This window comes from Etheostoma cragini, chromosome 21 (genome assembly GCF_013103735.1).
Source record: "Etheostoma cragini isolate CJK2018 chromosome 21, CSU_Ecrag_1.0, whole genome shotgun sequence".
NCBI lineage: Eukaryota > Metazoa > Chordata > Actinopteri > Perciformes > Percidae > Etheostoma > Etheostoma cragini.
The window spans coordinates 21,486,951-21,495,755 of record NC_048427.1 but is presented as its reverse complement, the minus strand read 5'-3'; positions in this window follow the sequence as shown (position 1 = coordinate 21,495,755).

The window sequence follows — 8,805 nt, the reverse complement described above, 5'->3', positions numbered from 1 at the left end:
TGCAGGGTAAATCCAGACAGCTAGCTAGACTATCTGTCCAATCTAAGTTTTCTGTTGACGACTAAAACTACTTCTGAAGTTCCTGAAGCACCATGGCTCCGTCTGGAGCTTAGCCCCACCCAACATGATTGTGATTGGCTAAAATAAATGTCTATAGACGTTGTTCTCCCATCCAGGAACGCTGTGTGGACTAGCCAGACCTTCCTCCACAGCGCTGTGGAGGAAGGTCTGGCTATGGGAAATGACCTTCCATCAACAGGCTGATTACAGGAACACACTGACCTGCCCAGGAGTTGGGTAGCAGCAGGGGAGTCGGTCCTGCAACTACAAAGCAAAGTCGCTTTAAGTCTCGCTTCACCTCTTTCCTTTTCTCTGCTGCCTTCATGTGTGCCCCCCCCCCCCCCCCCCCCCCCCCCCCCCCCCCCCCCCCCCCCCCCCCCAATGCTTCAAATAGTCAATAGGTACCAAAGCTTTTAAGCTTGAAAAAAAAAAAGGTATTTGGTACAGCCCTAGAATTAAAAAATTGAATCAGTTTTAAACACTATGTTCAAGGTAAATCAATTGTGAAGTTCAGTTAATTATCATAGAGAAATCCTATAACAGGATTGTGTTTCTGCTGTTAAAGCCTATGTCAGAGGCTGCTGCCTGAACGCATCCCAACATGGACTGATGTGATCCCTCCTTGTTTGCACATGATGTTGACACCTGACACTCGACTTCTGACAGCAGCTTCCTTGTGGTGAAGGTAAACGGCTGACTGCTGTGTGTCGCCCCGCTGAAACAAGCCCTCTCTGGTCTCTGATGATTCCGTGCAGCTCCCCCCCCCCCCTCGGAGCACAACAACTTTGATTTCTGTGGGAGTGGGAGGGGGCGAGGCTGAGCATAAAGGCAATGCATCAAAACGCCTTAGCAGTGCCGCTGATAACACGCCGCTGCCTCAGGAATAATAGACTTGATTGAATTAGCCATCCATTTTTCACCCCGCTCATATCTGGCTGTGGCTTTATCCCACTGGCAGCCAAACGCTTGTGATTGAAGTGTCAGAGAAGGGGGCGGTGGACAGAAAATAAGAGAGGAGAAAGTCAAGAGGTGAGAGGACGAGTTTGAAAGATGAAGACGGAATGTGAAAAATCGGAAGGCAAAAATGGGAAGACCGGGCGGAGGAATGTGTTGGAGTTGGCTTGGAGGGGGTCGTAATGGACGCCCATGCCTCTCTTTTGTCTCTTGTCCTTCAGAACTTGTCCTTCAGCCTCTGAAACAAAAGGATGGTACAATAGTGCTGGTCCTAACGGGAGCATTCAACCATCAAAATGAATTAGGGGAATGAGGTCTTCTCAGCTCTTGACAATTAAAGACGGCCAACAAGGAAGAGTCCTCCACATGAATCGAAGGTGTACTGAGAGGAAGTGTGCTGCAGCATGTTTACATCAGAGGCCCGTGGTATGAAAGAAGCATGCTACTCTTTGTATTCAACACGGCACACACCGGGAGAATATAAAGCATGAAATGGTGGCCCCTCGCAGAGGAGGAGGGAAGAGGTGTCACTGTGGATCATGTAAGATTCTACGGGCCCAGACTTTGAACGCCGCGGCTGCTTATTAATATTCCGGTCTCACCGCATGCTTCCGTGGAGGCTGAGATGGGATTGCAGCGATAACTGAAGTACATGGCGTAGGATGCAATCCCCTGAATTACTAGAACCTGACCGGCAAGCTAAACTGCCCATAAGGCCGTCTGGAAGTAAATCAATGCCTGTAAATGGTTTGTTTCCCTTCCTCTCCCTCGCTAACTTCTCATGAACATAGTTGATACAGTCCCAATATGTTAGCTTTGTTGCCGTTTATGAAAGGATAGAACTATTGAGAGTGCGTTGAGAGGGCGACAGATTGGAGGGAACTTGAACGTAGGCAGCTCTTCTTCATACCTCATCTCCAGCTGCAGTATTTCAAACTTGCATATATGTTCTTTGGCTCATCTACCTTTGTTGTATTTCTGCTTCTGGGAAAGCCGTTCTGCAGGTTCTATTCAAAGTTCAACTTGTAGACAGAAAATAAGATTTGCGTAACATGAATAAATGGACTGTATTTATACAGTATAGCACCTACTGAAATGTGGGGTTGAGTATGTGGCCGGAGGACACTTGGATATGTAGTCTGCAGGGGCCAGGGATCTAACCACTGACCTTCTGATTGCCACAGCCACCCTAGGACTTGATTGCAAACACAGTGACTGAGAAGCTCAAAGACAGAGACAAAGATTTATTAAAAACATTTCATAACTAAATCTTTTACATGATGTATCTTAAAGGTGCTCTAAGCAATGTCATGCTTGTTTCAGGCTGCAACATTTGTTGTCACATGCAGCCAGAACACACTGTAAAAAACATCTCCTCACTATCTGCTAGCTGCCTGTCCCCAGAACACACTGTAAAAAAAAAAGAAGCAGTATCTGTAGAAAGTTCAGGGCAACGAAAACAAACTGTGTCCACCTGCACCACGATGCATATACAGTATATTTCAGAAGAAATACTAGTTTTCCCTTAACAATTAGCACTTGGATGATAACTCCCTCATGACGTCAAACTGCACACAGCATGTTCAGATATGCATATCTGCATATAAAACACAAAAAAATTAAAAGATGCAACTTTCTCTCATGAGAGTGAAGATGTCTCCTTTTAAAAGCTAAAAACAGACTCTAGAGCCAACTTGACACCTTGTCTGCTCGTAAAATATTCATCAGTTTGGGTTTGTAATGTGTGTGTGTGTGTGTGCTAACATTTTCATATAAAACCAGAAAGTGTCAGGTGATGCTGATGGGAAGGTTTTCTCATGTTCATTCCAAAAACAATGACAATAATAAATATTTTAATCTAATATTTTACCATCAGAAAACATATCAACCATTGTTTTTTGTTTGAACAGATGCTTTTGATAGTGCCAGTTTGAATATTTTTCCCGCCTGGTCGCCATCAAGAGTCATCTCTTATACGATTTGCTGGGTCATGATTCGGAAATCATGACGACTCAGCGGATGGAGCAGTGGCGCTGGGTCAGACTGGGCAGTGAGAGCCAGCTTCTCTAATGTCCCACCTGTGGTCTCAGCCACGCAGGACCCAAAGTTCCCGCGGAGCCGGGTTTACAGGTCTGCTCATCTGCTCTCTGCAGTCCTGTGCGCAGATGAATGGCTCCGTCTATTTTCTGCTGTCTGGGGTTGAACGGGGCAGCGGTCGTGCTGAGATGAAACCGAGGGGGGGTTGATGCTCACCTCGAAACCATTCATTCCTCTGCATCACATCAACCTCTTCTTCCTTCACTTCCTACCTTGGAATCTCCTCCATTCCTCCCCCTCAATCCTTCTCCCTTTCCCTTCACCATCCGTCTGTTTTCTCTCCCCTCTGCACAGTCTCTTTAGATTCACCCCCGGCGTGCCTCAACCGCTGCTTAGCTCTCTCAGGCCCCGTCCCCGAGCAGAGGGGCGGGCGAGCTGCCTCACTCTAAAGAAGGTGACACTCAACAGCTGACGTGAGGTCAGACGCAGCAGAATGAGGTGGCGTGCCCATGTCGCCCGGCCCATAACACATGGCAGGGGTGAACTGTGTGGTCACATTACTGTCTTCATAATAACCCCCCGTCATGATACCGCTCGTTGATGTTAACGAGATTGGGTTCACAAGAGAGGATGTTACCACTTTTTTAAAGAAAACTCAAATGATGAAAAATAGTCTTTTATCCAAACAAAAGTCCCAAAATGAAAAATGAGCAGTGTGAAAGGTTTGCCACAAACTCAAGTTCTCTCTCCTGAAAACCTCTTCAGACCTAATAATTATGACGTCCCTCTCCTCCCAAACAATATTTTAATCAAATAATGATTCATTTCTTACACTTGACTGTAACTTACTCTTTCATTGTCATGACCAATCTTAATGCTCTTTAGTGCTTTATGATAATTACTTTAATACACTTCCTTTGTAAACTTACAGTTACTTACATTTAGTGAACTGGTAGACCTTAAAAAAGCATCTCTAATGTATAAAATATATAATAGCATGTTGCCAGACTGTATCCAGAGGCTGTTTCAAATAAGAGAATGTCAATATGAAGTGAGGGGAAGCTGTAGTTTCATTACACCAAAAAGCAGAACAAATGGAAAACAAAGAAGTGTTTCGGTGTACCATGTTGAACTGTGGAAGGAATTAGAAACGATATGAAAAAGTGTAACACAATCCACCGATTTAAAAACTGATTTCAACATGATTACTACATATAAAACAGAAGTGTGAATACCAGAAGGTACACAAATTGTATTGAGTTCTTGTGTTGTACAAGTTTATATAGTGTATACTTATTTTCTATAACTTTCATTTTCAAATGAAAGAATATGATTTCATGTAGAAAAAAGGGGAGGTGTAATAAGCCTTTTTTGGTCCTGTTTGTTTCTTGTGTATATATATATATATATATATATATATATATATATATATATATATATATATATATATATTGTTGTTGTTTTTGTTTGTTTTCTGTTCATTTTATTATTTTTTGTTTGTGGAAGTAAAAGCAACAAGGTTATTTTCTGTATGTTATCAGTGTATTGACCGGTGGTTGTAGATTATAGATAAAGAGCTAAAGTAAACTAAACTTTGAACTGCCTTGTTGCTATAGAGGAACAGTTCCCTTTCCCTACAGCCTCAGCCCATCAGGCAGTCAGCAGGTGCACATGGAGGCTTTTATCTTCTGCCTGTCAGTCAGTCCCCAGGGCACGGGAACACCTGTCTGTCTCAGAAGTGGAACTGAACGAGATCGTATTATATTATATTATATTATATTATATTATATTATATTATATTTTATTATATTGCAGCAAACGCTGTCAGCGTAAAGCTTTAAAAACTGTAACCACACTTGTTTCTGCTTTACCAGCATTACCGTGTGTGTGTGTGTGTGTGTGTGTGTGTGTGTGTGTGTGTGTGTGTGTGTGTGTGTGTGTGTGTGTGTGTGTCGGTGCTGAGCCCCGCTCTCTGTGAACGATGCGGAGAGGACAGAGAAGCTCACGCTTACACGCTCTGCGGTAGGCCTCTACGATTCAGGGAAAGATATGAATCCCAAGGAGATGAAGGAAGAGCATCGCAGCTCTGTCCCTCTGGTGGTCATTAAATCATGAACAGGGAGAATCAATCGATTTTATAACCATTAACTTTGCAAACCTACTCTGACGTACCAAAACTTTGCACTGATTGATTTATGAATTGGTCCATGGTTATTCTGCATTTGGGTACTGATGTCGCCAGACAACGTTTAACCTCAACGAGAAACATCGTAACGTTTTAACCTCGCGAGATCTCATAGGACGAGGTATCGGTCGGTAGCCAACGTTCGCAAAAAAGACCACTGACGGCGACGTCATTGTTCACATTTTGTCCCAACGTTCAGTAATATCAGTAGTATTGGTCTCAGTGAGTGAAATGTGTTTAAAGCTGAACAGACTCACAGACTCACTCGGCTAAAACCGATTTTATTCTGCTATAAGACTCTTTCAGTGAGAAGGGACAGAGAAGGGATCACAGACATTTTATCCTGGCATATACTGACATATCAGTATAATGATGCTTTTGAAAAACAATTGCAAATAAAGCAAACTGTTGCTAAAAAGGAACTCCACACTGTTTCACTTCAGGTAACGTTACTCCGCCCCCCCCACCCCCCCTCCGAGGACCTGAGCATGTGAGTGTATTCCAGCTTGTGTGTAGTGTGTAACAATAATAAATAAAGAGTTATTAAAGAGAATAAAGAGTATCAAATTATAAAATGACTTTACCATAGTAGGTTGTGTTGTCCAAATATCATCACTGAGATCACCTTGTATGAAACATGTCTGCTTGTAAGGTTCCTGGATCACGACAATTACTTTGTACAGGGTTAGCAATAAAAAAATACAATACAAATGATAGGTAAAAAAGAGCAATGATGTAAGAAAGCGTAACTGTCCTTTAGGGTGAGGACAGAATGGAGACAAATCGACCTTTGTGTCACAAGGAGCACAAGCCCAGGATAACATTTGTAGGTGGACCGGTGGTTCAGCACGGTTGACTTTGTTCTCCGATCTCTCACAGTTTGTGTATGTGTGTGCAGTGGATGTGACAGCATTGTCAAGGAAACGGCTACGAGGCAAAGGCCCCTGTCTCACACGGGGACAGAGGTCTGGTGTAATCAGGTCTCTGCAGGCACTACGTCAACCTGCCTGTCATACATACACACAAACACACACATTAAGCCGGGCCACTGTTTCACTCTAGTCGTTCCATTTGCTTTGATCGATACATGAAAAGTGATCCAAGACTGGCCCAATGCCTTCTCCTGACAAACAAGGGCCCGAGTGGCTGTCAATCCAAAGCCATGCGTTGCATTTTGTTCTGCTGCGCTGCTTATCGGGTAAGAGCAGGACTCTCTGTCTCTCTCTCAAGCCGATAATCAAACCCACGCATGCCTCTTTGACCCTTTCTATAACAGCTTCTCCCATACTACCCCCTCCTTAATAAAACAGCGCGTTGATACTTAGCAGATTGCATGGCTGTTTTTTCCCCTGATAGTTCCAACGAGCACGGCAATGCTGAGAGCACAAACAGGCTCAGTAACACCTTGGTGGTAGCAGGAACAGAGGGACTCATCACCAGTTCTGCAATCCAATTCTCACATTATGCCGGGCGAATCGTTGTTGCCAGGCAATAGTGTATCGATGGTTCGCTGAACTCTGCAGGACAAGCTCCGTCTGCATTCCTGTGTCTATTTAATGGCTGCCCAAGACGTTCCGTCACGTCTTCCCTAAAGGGTCTGTTTGTATTATTCAGAGGGTTACTGACAATGGCATCCTCAGGGGGGAAGTAAGGGAAACTGAAGACGGTGCTCAAATAGTACTTTATACGAGTACCCTCTGAGAAACATGGCGTGAATATCCCAATACAGAAAAAATGAAAGAACTGTGCTTTTTAAACATGAGAAGTAACCAGCATTTCAAACAAGAGTAGCATGTATTATTATTGTCTTGATGCTTTATTGCATACACATATCAGTAATCTTAATTTAAGATCCCAGCTTCTTTTCTCTCAGTACTAAGGTGCATGGGAAGTGAAGTTCCTTACTAGGATTAAACACCGCCATCTAGTGCTGGTTGTGGCTGATGACTGCAGATGAGCAATCAGAAGCTGTTGCAAAGAATGAAAGAACCAGAGATAGAAAGTACACTGTCATCTGCAGCAGCTCCTCTCAGGCTGCGCTTGCAGTTTCCTTATCGGGTCCACAGCCAGACAAACAGATACACACGAGCCCCGTCGAAATCCATAGCACAGAACATCTAGGATCAATAGCTTTCTGGGAACACAGCCAGAAACACTTGCATCCTCACTGCAGCCAGTGCTCACTACCTGTGTCACCTTACTCACGTTAACAGGGGTTCTAGACTAGGCTGGGATGTATTCTGACAATACAAACACTTTTAACCAGCTTTATGGTGTCGGTCGGCTCCCAGGAAATCCTCACATCCTCTCTTCTTCCTCACAGAGAACAAAAAAGCACCAGCTGATTCATCACGAGTGTGGATTTTCTCTGTGATATTGTGCATTCAGTGCGAGTCTTGACCGCAGAGATGCCTGATAGAGCCGGCTGACAGAAGGCAGGAGGAGAAATTCCATCTACACCAAGATTGCAAGAGCATTTTTGTTGCTTGTGAGGATAATGATATGGCCTGTGTCGCAGAGAGGGGGCAGTGAAGGTGGAGAGGAAACATGTTTGTAGGTTATTACTGTCTGCAGGCACGGCGAATCAGAGGGGCCGGAGACAGAGCTCCACTTTCTGGCCAAAGAAAAAGGAAACAACTGCAGACATAGCCCAGCTGATATGAGGACAGCATATATCCAGCCCCAAAACACATAAGACCCCATCTAATATAGCTTGTGTTGTTCTCTGCAGAACGCCGCAAAGGATCTGCAGAGAACCGTAAATAGAAGAGTTGGCAGTGGCCTGATATCAAGGGTGCAATTTCTACTGGGGTCGGAGGGGACATTTTAGTATTTCAGGTTTCCTTTTTTTAGTCCACCACAGTCCAGATGACAGACAATCTGTGTTAATAAAAATGGTGATATTTACATCTGAGTTGCTTTTAGTTAGTAGCATGTGGTCAGAGAAATGAGCTCAGCGAGCAGCAGCAGGTGGCCCGGCGCCCCTCGGGCTACACGCAGCCTGTCCAGCCTGATGGTGAAGGTTGCTGTGGCTGCACGGGGCCTGAAATAAAGACCTGCAGACACTACTCTCAAGAGTGGCTTAGAAAGTCTACTGTATGTATATTTCATTGTGCCCCCCACACGTCAGAAACCAAACTTACACCATTGCCCAAATGATGCACTTTTGAATTGAAGAGGGTATTTTATAGATCCTTAGCTTCAAATCCATGTCTTTATATTTAAATCTATATATCTATATTTGAAGCGTTATCCAAAATATTCCAAACATGTTTTGTCTCTATTCTGCTGCCGCCCCAAAACAATGACATAACACAGCAGTGAAAAATTACCTTGGGAATTTTAAACCACTGATGAATCCCCCTGATTGTCTGCTGTTGTCCATTTATGAATTGTGCAGCAGAATAATCTATCTATCTATCTATCTATCTATCTATCTTAAAGAGCATGCTGTCTTCCAGAAACAGTGTCCCCATTACTCTGGATAATCTTCAGAACTGGCTGTAAACTGTTTCCTAAGGACTATTTCCTCAGTGAAAACTATGAGCTCTATGGAATATGAAATTGGG